The 19,845-nt window shown below is 38.8% G+C and overlaps 1 long non-coding RNA gene across 1 annotated transcript; it reads left to right on the forward strand.

Annotated features, from left to right (window-relative positions):
• The first annotated feature begins 5,681 nt into the window (after positions 1-5,681).
• On the forward strand, positions 5,682-9,688 carry LOC138311867 (uncharacterized). Its single transcript, XR_011206772.1, has 3 exons — positions 5,682-6,484; positions 8,275-8,383; positions 9,510-9,688. It is a non-coding gene; the product is annotated as an uncharacterized lncRNA (long non-coding RNA).
• The last annotated feature ends 10,157 nt before the right edge of the window (positions 9,689-19,845 follow it).

Genomic DNA, 19,845 nt, shown 5'->3' on the forward strand with positions numbered 1-19,845 from the left:
TATAGATAGGGTGGGTCAATATTTTATGGATAAAGATATAGGAGATATAGATAGGGTGGGTCAATATTTTATGGGTAGAGATATAGATAGGGTAGGTCAATATTTTATGGGTAGAGATATAGGAGATATAATAAGGGTAGGTCAATATTTTATGGGTAGAGATATAAGAGATATAGATAGAGTGTGTCAATATTTTATGGGTAGAGATATAGGAGATATAGATAAGGTGGGTCAATATTTTATGGAAATAGATATTAGAGATATAGATAGAGTTGGTCGATATTTTATGGGTAGAGATATAGGAGATATAGATAGGGTGGGTCAATATTTTATGGGTAGAGATATAGGAGATATAGATAGGGTAGGTCAATATTTTATGGGTAGAGATATAGATAGGGTAGGTCAATATTTTATGGGTAAAGATATTGGGGATATAGATATGGTGGGTCAATATTTTATGGATAGAGATATTGGAGAAATAGATAGGGTGGGTCAATATTTTATGGGTAGAGATAAAGATAGGGTAGGTCAATATTTTATGGGTAGAGATATAGGAGATATAGATAGAGTGTGTCAATATTTTATGGGTAGAGATATAGGAGATATAGATAGGGTGGGTCAATATTTTATGGGTAGAGATATAGGAGATATAGATAGAGTGTGTCAATATTTTATGGGTAGAGATATAGGAGATATAGATAGGGTGGGTCAATATTTTATGGATAAAGATATAGGAGATATAGATAGGGTGACGGGGAGGGCACATGCACTCTGGTAGAAAAGATTCACAGGCTGTTCTCCACACATATACACGGTGATTATCACCTATTACAACCTGACTTTCATCAGAAAATATTATAGTTTTCCAATATTGTTCCACACTAAGTTGTCTTTTTTCTAAACACCAGCTTAAACTTTTTTACGATTTACTTCCGAAACAGCCATCTTTTTTCTGACAACTCTGCGCTTCAAATCCTTTTTATGAAGAAATCTTTGAACAGTTCGACTATTTATTGTATTTTGTACATCCAATCTTTCATTTAATTCATTAGTTATTTCCGTCAATACTTTGCCTCTGTTTTTTTTTCTGTAACAAAAAAGCCATGTTTTGTCTCTCGTTGACAACTTAGACGGCCTACCTGTTCTTGCTTTGTTTTCCAGAGTTCCACTTTCCAAATACCTTTTCCATATGGATCTAATCATAGATTCTGGTATTCCTGTTGCCTTCACCAACTCTGAAGTTTTATGTCCGTATGACTTCATTTCTATTATAATTTTTTTCATATCAGACGAAACTTCCGCCGATTTCCTCCCCATCTTTACGTGGCTTTGTTTACGTTGGTATTTTAGTAAGCTGACGTCTGTCTTTGACAAATGACGTCAGTTACGTCATCTGCGACGTCATATAAAAAAATTAGCCAAAAATATACATTTCTGTACGAGTTATACCCCTTTAATCGCCAGAAGCGCACAGCGGCAGAGCTGCCATTTTAAAAAATCGCGAATACTTTTGTCATGGTGCTGTAGTTGTCAAATTTTCGAGGCAATCTATCCCCTTATCAAAATCAAACAAAAAGAGTATGGACAATGTATTCACAAAAATAAACAATAACACACATAGGCAAAAACATTGATATACCAATATAGTATCTGGGCTTACACTAACTTTCCAGTTTGCTTAGCAAAAGTTGCGAAAGTTATTTTTTTCTCTTTAGCAAATATGAATTTCATTTAGCAAATTGTGAAAAACATTAAATAACTAAGGAGCATCAAATAATGTTTTTATGCATCAAGTGAAAAGTACACACATACAAAAGATCTTGATCGTTCATTAAATCATACTCCGTCGTGCGTATTGTTACTTTACATCCTTCAACATTAAAATATACAGTAAAACCCCTATAACTTGAACAGCAGGGGACCAGGTCAATAGTTTGAGGAATACGGGGTATTCGACTCATTTGAGGTTGGTCACAATCAACAGTCAAAATGTCCGGTCTCAAACTATGACAAACAATGCACGACAATGACATTTTAATTACCCTATCTTTCAACATTTTGGATTTCTTTATTTAAGTGTTTTATTGATAGCAATATCAAGTTGCAAAAAAATGTATAACATAAATTTAGCGTTTGAAAAAGCTAATGAGAAAGCCCTAAATCATTCACAGCAGAGTAAGCGATCGTCATCTAGGTCAATGCAGAATCCATATTGGTCAACAAGGAGTACATTTTATATTATTTAATTATCATAAATCATTTATAACATTTAAAAAATATATACTCACAATAAAGTTATTAACCAGCATATTTACGGACATAAGAAATGATATTTATAGATGTCTATTTAGTAAAAGCGTAACGTTGGGTTATATGAGTTTACAAGTAAAGTTACAAAATACAATTTACGAGATACGGAACGCACTGATAAAATGTACTTTGCATATATCGTTTGATATCATTTACATCTTACGATAAATAACATTGTGTTAGCTTGTCGAATGAAACCAACAAAGAAATTTAAAAAAAATAAACTTTTATAATTAGGCGGACGTCAGCAATATCTTCCGCCTCTTTTGTCATTTCACATTATGTGTACTTTCTATTTACCAAGATCAAAAACTTCCGTATTTTCATATTTACAGCTAAGATTATTACGAGAGAAACATCAATAACTTAATGCCTTTTCTGAAATATTCAAATAAAGTTAGCATCAAACAATGACTTGCGATTGTGTAGGTAGGTAATAATGACACCGTTAATGTCTTAATTACCTAAAGGCTCGACACACCAACTGTATAAACACAAGATCGTGAGCAATTATTCATGTCGGTCTGTGCAGTCAGGTGTGACACAGGTAAAAAAATCTCAAGGGCTGAACACCTGTTCGACGAATACATGGGTAAATACTATGTATTTGATGAAACAGGTACATAATTCTGTTCCAGGAATAAGGGGTATCCGACGAATAGCTGTTCGAGCTATCCAGGGTTTTGTTGAATAGATTATATACGGAGACGGTCGGGACTGTACGACCAGATTGACGAATAGGGGGTATTCGAGGAATCAGGGTTTGAGTTAGAGGGGTTTTACTCTATGTATATGGTACTGTACAGTAACTGTACAGTAACTGATTAATTTATCAACTGTTTTAGACTTGCTATGAAAGTAATGTGACTGAAAAAACTATGTTTGAAGCTTGTGTCTGCGAAACTTAAGCATTTTTTGCGAATTAGGATGAATTTATTTTAGCAATTAGCCAGATTGATTCGTTATTAACGAAAATGCGAATAGGTAGTGTTAGCCCAGAGTATATATGTATATATACTACATTGTATAGCAATGCATATCATATGGATCATCCCTTCCATGGGTCGCTATTCCAGTTCTAGTGTAGCAATTGGTGTCAGTAGATTTGTTTATACAAACACTGGACATATCAGTTGAACATACTTGGCGGAGGTACGCTGGGGATCTCGGTTTTGGTCATATACTGTATGAACATCAAACCAAAAGAAAACTCAGCTTCAGGTAATTTGTATCTTGCAGACATGTATACAACAGTTGATAATAAGGTACTTCTTCGACCCGTAACTTATACACTTAGTAGCGACTCTATATGTAGTGGTGATAACACATATAGAATATATCATAGAAAGACAGGTGCTGAACCTGAACAGTACTGTGAAAAACATGAATACATAAAAAAACTATGTATACTGTACTATTTTTAGGTCATCTGACCTATTGTCATCATGCACCGTCCGTCGTCGTGCGCTGTGCGTAAACTTTTCATTCAAACGACTTCTTCTCAATAACCGAAAGCCCAGGGTACTGATATTTGGCCTGTAGCATGCTGGGATGAAGGGCTACCAAGTTTGTTCAAGCGAATGACCTTGACCTTCATTCAAGGTCACAGGGGTCAAATAGGCTAAAATCTTTAAACGACTTCTTCTCAAGAACCAGAAGGCCCAGGCTACTGATATTGGGCCTGTAGCATGCTGAGATGAAAGGCTACCAAGTTTGTTCAAATGAATGACCTTGACCTTCATTTAAGGTCACAGGGGTCAAATAGGCTAAAATCTTTACACAACTTCTTGTGAATAACTAAGAGGCCTAGAGACCTGATATTAGGCCCCTGACATGCTGGAATGAAGGGCTATCAAGTTTGTTCAAATGAATGACCTTGATCTTCATTCAAAGTCACAGAGCCTTGTCAGAGGTCAAATAGGCTAAAATCTTTAAATGACTTCTTCTCAAGAACCAAAAGGCACAGGATACTCATATTGGGCCTGCAGCATGCTGGGATAAAAGGCTACCAAGTTTGTTCGAATCAATGACCTTGACCTTCATCCAAGGTCACAGGGGTCAAATAGGCTAAAATCTTGAAATTACTTTTTTGTGAATAACTAAGAGGCCTAGAGACCTGATATTGGGCCTGTGACATGCTGGGATGAAGGGCTACCATATTTGTTTTTAAAAAAATGACCTTGATCTTCATTCATGATCACAGGGCGCCAATGTAAATTATATCAAAACATGTAAGTCTCAGTGTGTACTCGTGTGTATGCAGATGCAGTTATCACACTATTTACATTTCCATGTCACTTCTACAATATAAACTAACCAAGGCAAAGTGAAGTATATGACAGTATAACTGACACCCAAAACATGACCATTATGACGTCACTAATGTTGACGAGGTATTGTCAACTGATCAACGTCAAAATGGCTGTTCCATCTTGTGGATTAAATCGTCGTTGATAAACGGTTGTCCTGGTCTAGCTTAAACAATGCAAAAGCAGAAACCCTAATATGAGTTGATAATGTAAATATAAGTATTAAACTATGTAGCGCACATTATGAAGATTTTCTGCAAAGCTCTGGCATCTATATAGACCATTGATGCCATAGGAAGATAGTTTAATGCTTCAATGTATTTTTTAGAAATTAAGCAATTATGGTTAGAATAGTATATATATATGTATAGTACTCAATAATATGTTTTCCTATTGGCCATTAGTACGTCACATGACAGAATACTGGATTCTGATTGGCTACACACATGGTTACTATTTGCAGTAGTGCCTGGGCAAGCGGGTACTATTGAAGTGGCGCAATATTGAACGTGAATGTATTGTGTTGTCACTATTACATGACGTCATGATAACATTTCGCTTCAACCAAGACGCCAAGATGGCGGACAGGCTGTTGTGGGCGTGGATGGAAGCAAATGTTGCTTTTCTAAAGAAGACAGTTCACTCTTGTTCTGTATTGATCTACTTTTAATCTTCATTAAGCTGAATCCCATTTTATAGAAACACAGATTTCTGCGACAATGCATATGTTAAATTTGTACTTTTAACATAACAACGTGGTGTGGAAATGGAGATAGTGTTGCGAGGTGTAGCTTGACGTGTTTCTGTTACAATGACATGAAAACGGGTCTCATGTAATGGTGATGTACTGACCCATTATGGCCTGGTTGAGAGGGCACTTTTGCCTCATAGTATTGTCTCGTGATAGGATCTATAGTCTCCTCGCCTTCGGCTCGGGCACTATTCCATCCCTCAACAATACTATGAGGCAATAGTGCCCTCTCAACCAGGCCATAATAAATAAATAGTTCAATGAAAGTCTTGAGCAATTTACTAAAACTTTGAAGGTTAATGTAACCTGAATGCAGATAATTCAAAACTCAATTTATTTCCATGAACTCTACAAATTCTATCATAGAAGCATATAATTATATTTCAATACTGAGGCTTATGATCGTTTAAAACCAAGATATATTTTGTCTGATTCAGCTTAAAAATGTTAGATACAATGTAGAAGACTAATTAAGGAAAGACATTTGGCGATCAAATTAAATAAAGACTTGTAATTCACTCCAATATAGGATGCATCTAGGATATGATACCTTTCAATAGATGTGTGAAAGGAGCCGGTCAATGTGGTTTGTATTAATGTACATATGGTCCCTGTCACTCAATTGACATAGCATGATTCTTTGACTCATTCAATAAGAGCCATGAATTTTCAGGGTACCCATCAGGAATGGTGTGTAATTTCCCTTATTCTAAATATGTTTCGTTCTGGAGCATAGTATGTATCCTTGTTGATTAGAGATCATTTTTTAAAATATTTTGTGTGTGTTATTTTACACAATTTTAAACAGGAGAGGGGGCGGAATGGTATACTGGAATTGGGTTGTCCGTCTATCAGTCTGTCTGTCTGTAGACACTTTATCTGGCGAATTACAAAACTACTGGACTGATTTTGATAAAATTTGGTACACAGAACCCTGGCATAAAGGACAGTTGAGTAAACCATATATTCTGCTATGTCCCCTATTGTCAGATCGCCAGCTGTCAATCAAACCGCACATGACTTTACAGTTTATGTTGTGTATGCTATGATGCTAGCACCAAACCCTTGGTGGCGTACCTACCGAAGGACAGGCAAGAGGCAGCAGAGATCGATGGTATGTTACATTTTTAGCCCACCATCATCAGATGGTGGGCTATTCAAATCGCCCTGCGTCCGTGGTCCGTCGTCCGCCATCCGTCGTCCGTCGTCCGTCCGTAAACAATGCTTGTTATCACTATTTCTTAAAAACTACTGCAGGGATTTTGTTCAAACTTCACATGGAGGGTCCCCTTGGTCCATATTTGTGCCATTCAGATTTTGAGTCTGATCGGAAAAACAAGATGGCCGCCAGGCAGCCATCTTTGATTTTGGCAGTTGAAGTTTGTTATCGATATTTCTTGAGAACTATTGAAGGGATTTTGTTCAAACTTCACAATGGTAGGTTACCCTTGGTCCCTAGTTGTGCCATACAGATTTTGAGGCTGATCGGAAAAACAAGATGGCCGCCAGGCAGCCATCTTTGATTTTGGCAGTTGAAGTTTGTTATCGATATTTCTTGAGAACTACGGAAGGAATTTTGTGCAAACTTCACATGGAGGTTACCCTTGGTCCGTATTTGTGCCATACAGATTTTGAGGCTGATAGGAAAAACAAGATGGCCGCCAGGCGCCCATCTTAGATTTTGATAGTTAAGGTTTGATATCCCCATTTCTCAAAAAGTGCAGAAGGGATCTTTCTCAAATCTAATATGTAGGTTCCCCTAGGGCCCTTGTTGTGCATATTGCATTTTTGGACCAATCGGTGAACAAGATGGCCGCCAGGCCGCCATCTTGGATTTCGATAGTTAAAGTTTGTTATGGCTATTTCTCAGATAGTGCTGAACGGATCTGTCTCAAATTTCATATGTAGGTTCCCCTAGGGACTTAGTTGTGCATATTGCATTTTGGGACCGATCGGTTAACAAGATGGCCGCCAGGCAGCCATTTTGGATTTTGTTATTCAAAGTTTGTTATCGCTATTTCTCAGAAAGTACTGAAGGGATCTGTCTCAAAATTCATATGTAGGTTCCCCTAGGGCCCTAATTGTGCATATTGTGATTTTGGACCGATCGGTCAACAAAATTGCTGCCAGGCAGCCATCTTGGATTTTATATTCAAAGTTTGTTATCGCTACTTCTCAGAAAGTATTGAATGGATCTTTCTCAAATTTCACATGTAGGTTCCCCTAGGGCCCTAGTTGTGCATATTGTGATTTGGGACCGATTGATCAACAAGATGGCCGCCAAGGAGTCATCTTGGATTTTGATAGTTGAAGTTTGTTACCGCTATTTCTCAAAAGGTACTGAAGCGATCTGTCTCAAATTTTATATGTAGTATGTTTGAAAAAAGTTTAAAAAGTAGAGAAAAGATCCATCTTTCCTTTGTCAGATATAGATCATTCTTTGGTGGGCGCCAAGATCCCTCTGGGATCTCTTGTAGTTATTATGATTGGTATATTTACTAGTATTTAAATTAAATCATGTTGTTCATTCTGTTAAATTTAGCCCAGTCAATATATATGTATACACTTTCTACAGCTGTAAATAACTAAAATAGATAACAGAGCCAAATCATCATTATTGCAAGTCCAATATGTTGGTACCAGAAAATTATTTAAAGTTTTAAAAACTAGCTCTTAGATAAACTATCAGACTTGTCAAACAAAGGTATAAATATTAACACTTCTATGATATATTTTCTATACAGCCTACATATTGCAAAGAGCATATTTTTAAAGGGTTTGATAATTTTATACATCAATTACCATGTTGATACTAATGTTTATTTACAATGTTGATATTAACAGTAATCTACCATTTTGATAATCAATTCAATAACCATTTGACTGTCATTTATATGTTGATAGCATGTTAACTTGGCCTGCTCCATCTCCATGCATTCAGCCTGACCCTACCATTCCATCCATGATACTGTGCTGTGGTGATGTGGAACAGAACCCAGGCCCTGACTTTAAGGTAGTATCAGCATGAAATGTTCAAGTTCATCAAATAAATTGATGAATTCTAGTTACCATAAATCATATACAAATATATATATAAATTTTGGAGTTTATAATAAACAGAGATTAAACAACAGTTCTTTGGTTTTGGATTTAGTTAACAAGATAGTTTGGATGGGACTGGGGGCTGGCCAAGTAGTTTAGGTTTTCTGACATATTCCCTATAGCCCCTCCACCTCTAGGCTTTGAATTTAAATCACTTGTGGGTCAGTTGTCAGGTAGATTTATAGATCGTTGAATTTGTTATTTAAATAAGGATGACTGATTTTAGCTCACCTGGCCCAAAGGGCCGGTGAGCTTTTGCCATGGCGCGGTGTCCGTCGTCCGTCCGTCGTCCGTCCGTCAACATTCCATTTAAATCGCTACTTGTCATAAAGTACTGCATGGATTGCAACAAAATTTGGCCAGAAACTTCCTTAGGGGAAGGGGGATCAGATTTTGTATAAATGGTGACCCTGACCCCCCTGGGGCAGGAGGGGCGGGGCCCAATAGGGGTAATAGAGGTAAATCCTATAAATTGCTACTTGTCCTAGAGTTCTGCATGGATTGCAACCAAATTTGGCCAGAAACATCCTTTGGGGAAGGGGAACAGAACTTTTATAAATTTTGACTCTGACCCCCCGGGGGCAGGAGGGGCGGGGCCCAATAGGGGAAATAGAGGAAAATCCTATAAATCGCTACTTGTCCTAGAGTTCTGGATGGATTGTAACCAAATTTGGCCAGAAACATCCTTGGGGGAAGGGGAACAGAACTTGTATAAATTTTGTCTCTGACCCTCCGGGGGTAGGAGGGGCGGGCCCAATAGGGGAAATAGAGGTAAATCCTATAAATCGCTACCTGTCCTAGAGTTCTGCATTGATTGTAACCAAATTTGGCCAGAAACATCCTTGGGGTTAACAGAATTTGTATAAATTTTGGCTTTGATCCCCTGGAGCAGAAAGAGTGGGGCCCAATAGGGGAATTAGAGGTAAATATTCAAATTCCTTCAGAAAGAAACAATGAACTTGTATTCAGAACATTACTTGGCATTACAAACCAGGTGAGCGATACAGGCCCTCTGGGCCTCTTGTTTTTTCTTTCAGTTTTTCCATGAGATGTGTGCAGCGTCAGCAACGCAATACATACACATCCTTGTGTGAGCTGGCGTGTCGCATCACTTCAATTCATGTGGTTGATATTGTGTGTTCCAGGGATGGTTGTTTGTTTTGGGTTCATCAAGCTGGTGCTAGAGAGATGGAGACCCACATGCTTCGACATATATATGGTAAGTTCCCCAAAGTGATAAATACATGTGCATTGTATTGAGGGAAATGATAGTTATTGTAATTTGAATCTAGTTGGCATTATATTTTACATCTTTTCAGGTTGTTTTTAATGTAACGTTATAATTATTTCTTTTACACTAAAAATATATATCACAAACATTAATTAAGGAATAGATATTTATTTTGTTGAGGTTATGAGGGTATAATGATAATGGAGCACGTGTAAATTATGTAACCCCGGCAAAGCCGGGTTACATAAAATTCACACGGGCTCCATTATCATTATACCCTCATAACCTCAACAAAATAAACAACTTTTCCTTATATTTACAGTTTTTCAAGTAAATGAATATTATTTTTTCTCGCGGCAGTTGGATATTTTTCATTAAAATACCAACATTTTTTCTCTCCTGTCATCGTCAACGAATTCGATTGAACAGCTGATTGGAATCGAGTCATTCATATGTTCCCGCCATAAGTTGGGTCATGACTCCACGTTGCTACACCATCGACTATTCACGTAACAATAGAATCGCTGCGCGTGTTGTGCTAACATTATACACTGATAAGGCCATTCCAATTTAATGTCTCGTTCGTCGAATTTCCCGCTCCTATTTTCCGAAAACGAAATAAAAATAAAATAATTTTTTTACCGCTCCTCATTTTTTTGTCCGGGAATCTGACGAACCCGGGCAAATTTTCATAGGGTTCATTTTTACTAGTCACCATTTCCTGGTCACTCAGATGTTTGAATTATTCGTACATTGTGTCTTCAAACCCGCAAGCGTCTTGCAAACCCTTACAACAACAGAAATGTCAAGTTTTTCCGCCACCACGTGCAGAGTGGTACTGCGAGGTAGAGACTAAGGGACGCATACTTTTTAATAGGACGTGTCCCGATTTCAGTCTGTTTTTGCCGATGTCTGCAACTCTTTTAAAAGACTTTGCGTTCGATCTCACTCTAAAAATGGCGACCATGACAGGTGATTTGACTGGCCGACTTACGAACGAATAACGGTAATCAAGCATGTCCATTACTTGAAGGCAATCTCTAGCCTAATTAATTTACACATCAGTTGCCTTATATCTTAAGACCTGGCCAGTGTGAATTTTGACACGTGGCCCACATAGTTTGCATTTGCAAACATGTTTTGACTGCATGACTTAGTAACAGCTAGCTAGGTGACGATTCGTCTGCTATTCGGTCAAATTAACATCGGTAGTAAATTACACATTTTACTGAGATCCAAACTTAGTGTTACTTTCTACGACAATATATCATACATATGTCTTCATTTTTGTGTTGATAGGTTATATGTATGTTTGCGTTTCATGAGAAAATCATAAATAATAAATAGTCAGTTCCATACAATATTATGTGACAACTAAGAAAGAATGTACATGTCAGATGAGGTTATATTGGTTTAAAATATTTTCCATTAATGCTAATCCCTGATTGTTTCTATTAGTTTGTTGGTTTTTGCTGATAGCTCTGTCAACAGCAAATTAATTATTGAAATTATTGACAAAAAGTTAAACTTTCTTGACTATTTCCTTTTAGATATATTAAACATTGCGCGACGATTTTCGTTGTGTTATAGTCCGTACGTATGTATGTGTTTGATAGTTGCCGATCGTAATACTTTAACAATGGTATATGCCAATACAAACTGTGGTACCCGGAACTAACGACCTGACAGGAAACAAGATGATAATTACCGCATTGATAAATTAGACTACAAGAAGTTGATCAGACTCCGTGTAACTTGTGTTTCCTCTCAAATCACTGAGTTCCTACAGTATGATGGCTGTCGTCCGCCACGTCACATAAAAGATAAATAGATTGGGTCGTCTTGTGCTGGGTTACCACTTGAGTGAAGAAACAACACAGTTGTAAAGTTCCAATAGTGTATTAAAATCCAAAGAGAATATATACATGTACAGAATACAGAGGTATCACATCCAGCCTCTCATCCAGACTCGGGCTCTCGTCAGACTCGCTCATCCTCTCATACGCACTCTCTTTTATACCACTCATCATTTTAAGGTTCTCACGAGAACAGAAAACATCCCTAACAAACTCCTAATTGACAGGAGTTTGGGCACCCTGTTGACACATTTTGGGCACCCTATTGACACATTTTGGGCGACATATAATTCGAAATTGGGCACACTAGTCATCAAGATAATCACTAAACCAACACAACACTTATTAAGTAATTATTTATCATAAAACCCCTAACTCCGATATGTAAACACTCTCACGGTGTCAGTTATACGACTCTGGGTGCACATGGGCACCCATGCCCAAGTAAGTACTACTATTCGAGTTATGCCCCTTTGGTCCTATATCAAATATACATTACACTACCCCCTTCTAGGGAAGATTGAACTTACACTGTTCAAAATAAAAACTGTTTTGTAATAATAAAAACTTTTACCTTTCTCTCCCTCTCATTCATCTTTCTGACATTACAAAAAAAAATAGATTTCATATTGTAGATAGAAAGTAATGGTATGCCTTACAATAGGCATTGTATTACACAAATTAGATTTGAAAATTAAATCGAAACTAAGAGGTATACATATTTGCTCCTAAAATATGACTGTGTGTACGCGCATCCACTATGTGACTGTGTACCCAAAGGACAATAAACACAGTACGTTACCACAATAACACACATATATACACATCTACATTGTTGGAAGGTACAGGACTTCCAATGTATGTACCCATTACCACGATCGTGTCCACTAACGTGTAACACAAGATACATGTAAATACTTGTACTAAATTTAGATAATACAGATAAGAGAAATAGCATATCAAATAACTATAATAGTAATTCATAATTAAATTATTAACAATATGTATGTACATGTATACCCAATATCATGACCGTGTCCACTAATGTGTAACACTATAGATTCATGTGCATACATATATTCCTCATATAATAGTCTAATTAGTAATTAAACTCTAATTAGTAGTTAAACTGATGCACTAACATTTAAAAGAATTGATTATAAAAAATGAAAATTAACAATATTCGAAGACTCGTCTTCCATTTATGTACGTACCCATTACCGTGATCGCGTCCACTGCAGTGAACGCTGGATACACGTGGATACTTGTACTTACAAAATAGTGAAAATACATATACATTGTACATTTAAGTACTTTACTGTAACGGTAAAAATTCATTGAAGAAAAATGCAAAAACCGCACAAAATATTTCAACATATAACACATTTCTTTTTTATATACAGGGTTTAGGCCAAACTGTGTCCAGAAATCGAAAAATACTACTTTAACACATTTTTTTTTTTCTTTCAAGTCCAAATTAGTTTATAAAGGTTCCTCCTCTGCCGTCCGCGTCGTTAGGTCGATGTTGTGGCCCCAAATCTCGTCACGGATCTGGGCCATGAAGCTGAACCAATCCACATCACTGGGCGATTCCCTATTTTGTTGACGAGAAAACTTGTCGCCGTTCTATGTCGAAACTCCCGTCAGCACATGTTCTTGTTGTTGTGATCAAAGATATTGTCAATGCGTCTCGACGCCAGTTCACATAGGGTGGCGTCGGACCATCACTTGACTGCTGTTGCTCGTGTTCCTGGAATTCCGAGTCGCTATCGATGTAGTCGATGGATTCCAAGTCGCTACTATCAGTGTCCATTTCGGTCGGTTCCTGTGGTTGTTGAGTTTTCCCCTCGGCTTCTGTCCTCTTGGTAGTATAAAACCCTATGTCGTCGATCGCCACACTAGTTCCAGAGGAGAACAGCTGAGGCGAATGCACAGGTGTGTCAAGTATCTCCTGGTTAGGTGTAGGCCCTTCCGACGACTCAGGTAGTGATACCTCTCCATCTTCCATCTGGCTGAATGGTGGTAGAGTTTGAACAGGTACAGCCGGTATATCTTGATCTACATGGTGCACAGGGTCGTTCTTCCCCTCCGGATTGGAAAACTGCTGGTTTTATATACCTTGCTTCTGTCGAATTTGTTAACGACGCTACATCAGCTTCTTTCAAATGGTGGAAATTTCCTAAATGTCCTGTAAATTGATCAGTGCGGGAGAACATTCGGCCACATCCCGAAATTGGGCATCTCCGTGCCCGTACCTCGCTGCGGTGTACGGCGTTGACATGCCGCATCAAATTCCGTCGGTTTGCATACATCTTCCCGCAGTCCCTGCATGTCATGTTATTTTTTCCCATGTTCTTGTTGTTAAAAGGTATATTTCGACAAATATGCCGGTCTTCTTCTCTGTCTCGATGAAATTCGTACTTGAGTGGGGCGAACTACCCCAGCGTCCCGACCTTGTTGACTTGGCCCCGCCCTCTTAGTATCGATGTCGACCAATCGTGTGCTTGAGTCGGCTGTATCGCGAATGATTGACAAGGGCGTGTGCCCATGATTACGGTCGGGGGACCGTCTACTGGGTGTGTTATTTGGGCACCTGCTCATGTTATTTGGGCACCCGCTCATGTTATTTGGGCGCCCCGGCAAGACACCTGTGTCCTCTGTCGGTGGCAATGCACGCGACGGGCCGTCGGGAGCAGTGTCCTTGATGTCGAGCCCACATCGGTCACCGTTCTTTGATAAGCTCAATTCTTCTGCCCGGGGAATCGTGACTGTGAGATTGTCATGTTGAGAAGCACTCTGACTGTACCACTTTAACAACTTGTCTCCCATATATCTCTTCACGTTATCCCCATGAATGACAATTTCATCTCCATTCTTGCGACATTTGATTTTGAAAAGGACATCACACAACACATTGGTTATCACCCAAGGACCTGTCCATTGTCTCGCTATTTTCGTTTTTCTGCCAATAATGTTCTGTTTTTGATTCCGCCAAACCAGGTCTCCAACTTTTAATTTGTTTGTTTGTTTCACACCGAAATCATAATGCCGTTTTTGAACTTCTGTAGCACGCAATAATTTTTTTCGTGCAAAATCATGTGCGTTTCTCAACTTTTCTTCTAACTGGATAGCATAATCCGTTGCAAAACATATATCAGAGTTTTCTTCAATAATGTGCGTTTGGATATGTAATGGGGTGTTCATTTCAACTCCGTATACAATGCGATGTGGAGTGATTCCCGTACTTTCATGTGGAGTTGTGTTGTACGCCATAACTACAAAATCCAGGTGATCGTCCCAGTCTCTCTTTGATTGATGTTGATATATTTTGACAAAATGTCGTTCACAGTTCTGTTCATTCTTTCCACCATTCCATCAGATCTTGGGTGTAATGGTCATGTTCTGCACTTTTTAATTTCTAAAAGTTTACACACCTCCTTAAAAACTGCACTTTCGTATTGTCTCCCCTGGTCGGAATGGATTTCACGAGGACAACCGTATCTCTTAATCCACGAGCGCACGATGATATCAGCAACTGTTTCAGCCAGCATATTTTCCATTGGAAATATCTCTGTTAATTTGGTAAAATAGTCACGAACAACCAACACGTACTTATTGTTCTTCTCAGTCGTAGGGAATGGTCCAGCGATGTCTGTAGCAATCCGCTCGATTCGGCCTCCCATGATATAGGATTTCATATTGTGTCTTTTCTTAACTGGTGGATTTTTCCGTTCACCGCAAATATCACAACTAGTAACATAGTCCTTCACTTTTCGTTGCATACCTTTCCAGTAATATGGACAGTTTGGCTTTTTCCCAGGTTTTTCTAATACCCAGGTGACCTGCAGTATGAGCGTCATGAAGATGCCACAGAATACCATTTTGCATGGACTCAGGAGCACAAATTCTATATCTTGCATGACTGTTTGAATCCTGCCATTATAAACAAAGTAAACCATTTTTTATTTCCAAAAGTTCCCATCTAGCTAACCAAAATTTAAATTCTGGTGACTCATTTGAAAAATCTTTTGAATCTGGCCTCCCTTCCATCATTGTTTTTAAATTGATAATTTTGTTCAAAACTTGATCATTTTTCTGAAAATTTTGAATAGATTCAGAACTAAAATCTAATTCTGGAATACGTTCTTGGTGTGTTTCGTTAGCATCGCTGTCTGATAATTCCTCTCACATTACCACTATAAGAATCTGTCATGTTTTGTACTACAACAGTCTTAAATTCTCTGGGCCGACTAGTTTTAGATATTATCCACGCATTGAGATGTCTGTCATGTTTTGTAACTCAACAGTTTTCTTTTGGGGCCATCGTATGTGTAATTACATCGGCTACCATTTTACACTGGCTCACACTTTTCGCCTCTGACATGATACACTAACAACCGCGACAGGAGCTGGTCCGCATGGAGTTCCGTCGACGAATAATGTTTTCCCTCTCTGTGAATTATTTTTCAGATGGACTTGGCGACATTAGGCCTCGTTGAAATGCAGCGATGTATTTGTACCGTTCTCGGTTCTTTGAAACCTGTTGACTCCACAACCGCCTCTTCGATCTAGGTGATCCAGTGATCCCGCCGTGCGCAAAGTTTAAATGCGCTGTTCCCCCCCCCCAGCAGATACAAATGTTTAAAAATTAGTGTTGTAAAATACAACAAAGGCCAACATCTCGCGTCGCGTAACCGCAATATACCCTTCCGGTAATGCGCTTATCGTCCTACATGTTCTACTACGCGTAAGCGATCTACACGCTCGCTCGTGTCAGTCCTAGGACCGGCTGAAAAATCCAGCGCCAATGGCCATACGAGGCATGCGAACAAAGTTCCTTGCGAATTGCCGCGTCTAGATGATATGAACTAAATTCGCTGAGCCTGTTTGCTATTGTCTGTGGGAGTGTGCCAACAGATAATTTATGATAAAGGAGCACGTAGGGAGAGGCATATGTTTTGTGTTTTAGTTTATGACAGAAACTGCTTGCTCATAGCTCCAGCTCCACATTGAAATGTAAATTACTTTTTGACGGTAAAGTTGAATAAAGCACGGCCCTCGTCGCTATATGCGGGCGTGGACTCGGACGATGGATCTTCGGGTTATGGGTAATATGACAGGTGTACAGGACCAGAAAAGGAAAGACCAGAAAGCGTTCTAACCTCCGCTGACATTGGGTCGGTCTAGGCGTATGTTGTGTTCGACCGCAGTCTATCTTACTCTTGGATCAGTCGTCCATCACTCCCGCGCGTTTAGACACTATTATACGGCCCTCGACAAAATTTAGTTGTCTCTTTTAGTAGTTTTCTTTTCTTTCGATTTTAATATAAAGGCCTCTAAAGGACTTATAGGCCTCGTTACACACTTTTTGTTAGGTTCTTCAGAGATGCATTACCTCAATCGTGAATCTACCAAAAACAACGAATAGTCTTACAAGCGCTTTCCCATATATATCACCGACCAACAGTGCTCCTTATTGTAACCATGTTAATCCCTCTCCTTCTACTAAATTCGGCTGTACTGTATAGATGGCGCGCCGTAACCAGATAAGCACTAAAGGCATTAGGTTACTAAATTGGTAAAAGTCCCTCAACCCTGCCGTGTAGTAAGCGGGAAAACAAAAGTTTTGGCATCGGTCACCCCTCGGGGTGACATTGGGAAACCTAAGGGTGATAGGCGGTGGGTGGTGTGATAGGCAATGTCCAATCTCAATGGAATGATGAATCCAGTCAGCTCCCTGCAAGCGAGTCTAAATTCTCGTTCTTGCATGCGCCAGAATATAGGATAAAGAGTCATGTAAAACGTTTTTATGCGTGTTGGTTTTAGCTTGATGAAAATCGATGCACATTCGCCATGTTTTTTAATCCTCAACTGAAATCACTGCGAGTGGGGAGATTTACGGAGATTATCGTCACTTTTTTCCACTGTTAGCGAGTAAGTCGACGGGGAGGAGGCCATTTGTTCGCCGAGTGAGATTATTCGTGTTATGGCACCTGGGCGGTTAGGACCTGTGTTTAGAAAGCATCGTAGAGAGTAGAATATATATGTGATTTGATTAGCTGTTTGGGAAATTGTTTGGGGAAATGCGTGATTCTGTAATGGGTAACCGGTACGAAGACACTTTTTTAATCGATTTATATTTTGATGGGGGAGCATCGTGGGTTTTTGGACAGATGGTTCCCAGGTTTCTTGTATCTTTCTTCGATTGTGTCGGGCAGTTATCGGCTGCTGGCATTAAACAGCTTTTAGCTTTTGCCTCTTACTTTGTCTTGTTGCAGATGTCAGACAGTTTAGCTGGAGACTCGAACATGGATTAATTCGATTTAAGAGGTCAGACGGTGAAAACTGGAGACCAACAGTGTTTGCCTTTTCATTTTGGGAGGTCAGACGGTGCGGCCGCAGACCAACGAATTTTCTGTTTGTGATTTGTGAATGTCTGGTAGTTCGGCTGTTGACTCGTTGTATGGAGATTCAAATATTTTTCTTTCTTGGAGATTTATGTGTTGCATAGATGTTTATGGCAACGTAGAAAAAAGGAATTTTTTTATTTTTCGGTTGGGCCACGTGGTCGTCCGGCATGTACTTACTTACAAGTATGCCTAACAGCAATAAATACAGGACGTTGTGCGGAGGGATGGTCAATATGGGTTCTCCATGGTCGTTTTACCGTTTTTTAGTCTCCGATTCAGTCTTGTTTGTAGAACATGATAGCGATATTTCACAGGCTGATGAAATCTGCATAAATTCAGTTTGGACACTTCTAGTGGGGTAGCTTGGCGATGTGCTTAAACATCTATTAGCCTAAATTCAGTGCTTTTTAAAATTTCCCAAACATATACTTCAGCAACCTTTAAATGTGCAATAACTTTTGGTTAGATTGAAAAAAAAAAAAAAAAAAATGTATATATCTACTAGTACAGTATGTACCCTTATTTAGCAAGCAAATATTTTATTGGGGATATTTTTCCTTTACGAGAAGACATTGGGGCGCGTGAAAAAAAAATTTAAAAAAATGTTTGCTACTAGTATTTACTTTTATTTGCTTCTTATTTTGAGGGGATCTTGTTTGCTTACTCTTTAGATGATGACATTATCAAGTATTAAAGCCAAAGCATAACCTCAACGACAGAATATCCTTCCGCTGATCAATTTGGAGATTAACTTTTTTTGACCATTTTCTGCTGATATTACAGGCCCTATGAGCTGACTGAAGCTTAGGTAGAGGTACTGCCTTATCCAAGAGGAAAGAATTAAAGCCTAAGCAATTTATAGACTTGAACAGGTATATTTCCCTGGTCTCTCGGGATAAGTCAGTAGATTTATGAGTGACAGGTACATTCAGACTATGAAATAGATTATAGGGACAAGCTTTTGAGGGATCACTTGTCTTTTGGATTATTGATCTGAGTTTGTTTTAGATCATGTTTGTAATGCCCTAGGAAGCCTTTTTGCTTGGGGGCCGCAATGGCCGAGTGGTTGGATGTACCGACATATTACCACATGCCCTCCACCCCTGGGTTTTTTGAATCCCATGTGGGGCAGTTGCCAGGTACTGACACTGGTCGGTGCATTTTTTCTCCGGGTACTCCGGCTTTCCTCCACCAAAAACCTGGCACGTCCTAATGTCCCCTGGCTGTTAAAAGGTTCCACTTAAACATTTGGCCGAGTGGTTAAATGTACCGGGATAATGGCATACTTCAACTAGCTTTGACTTTCTGGATTCGCGAGTTTAATTAAATTGGGGTAATATTGCTTGGATTAAAAAAAAAACTGAAAAAAAAATTGTAATTGGGAAGTGTTATTTCCGGGCTCCGGCCCTAAAAAAAATAAAATTTTTACGGTATAGGATGACAATCAGGAATGGAGATAAATACTTTTTGCATGCAGTAATTATTAAAGTTTTCTGGTAATTTTTCAAAATCTTTTGGATCCATGTCAAGATGTGGAGACTTGGATTAAAAAAAACTAGCAGGCAAAGATACATCACCTTTTTCGCCTACACATATCCGTTTACGCAACAATATTGGCCATTATTTGCTACAACATCGGTGCTCCCAAAGGAGCAGGCCCTACAGACCAGCCAGCAGGGTGGAAAGGAGGGTTAGATCTCAAAGAACGCAGGTACTTTGAAGATGTTTGTAAATCTTGACTGAAGGTCAAGATCGTATTTTTTAGGATACATTTATCGCCTGGTCTTGTACCGATCTTTGTTGTCAATTTTTTGTCCTGAACAGTGTCATCGTCAATGCCCAAAAGCATCCCTAATTGCTAGCTATGCCTAGTGAA

Source organism: Argopecten irradians, unplaced genomic scaffold (genome assembly GCF_041381155.1).
Source record: "Argopecten irradians isolate NY unplaced genomic scaffold, Ai_NY scaffold_0139, whole genome shotgun sequence".
Taxonomy (NCBI): domain Eukaryota; kingdom Metazoa; phylum Mollusca; class Bivalvia; order Pectinida; family Pectinidae; genus Argopecten; species Argopecten irradians.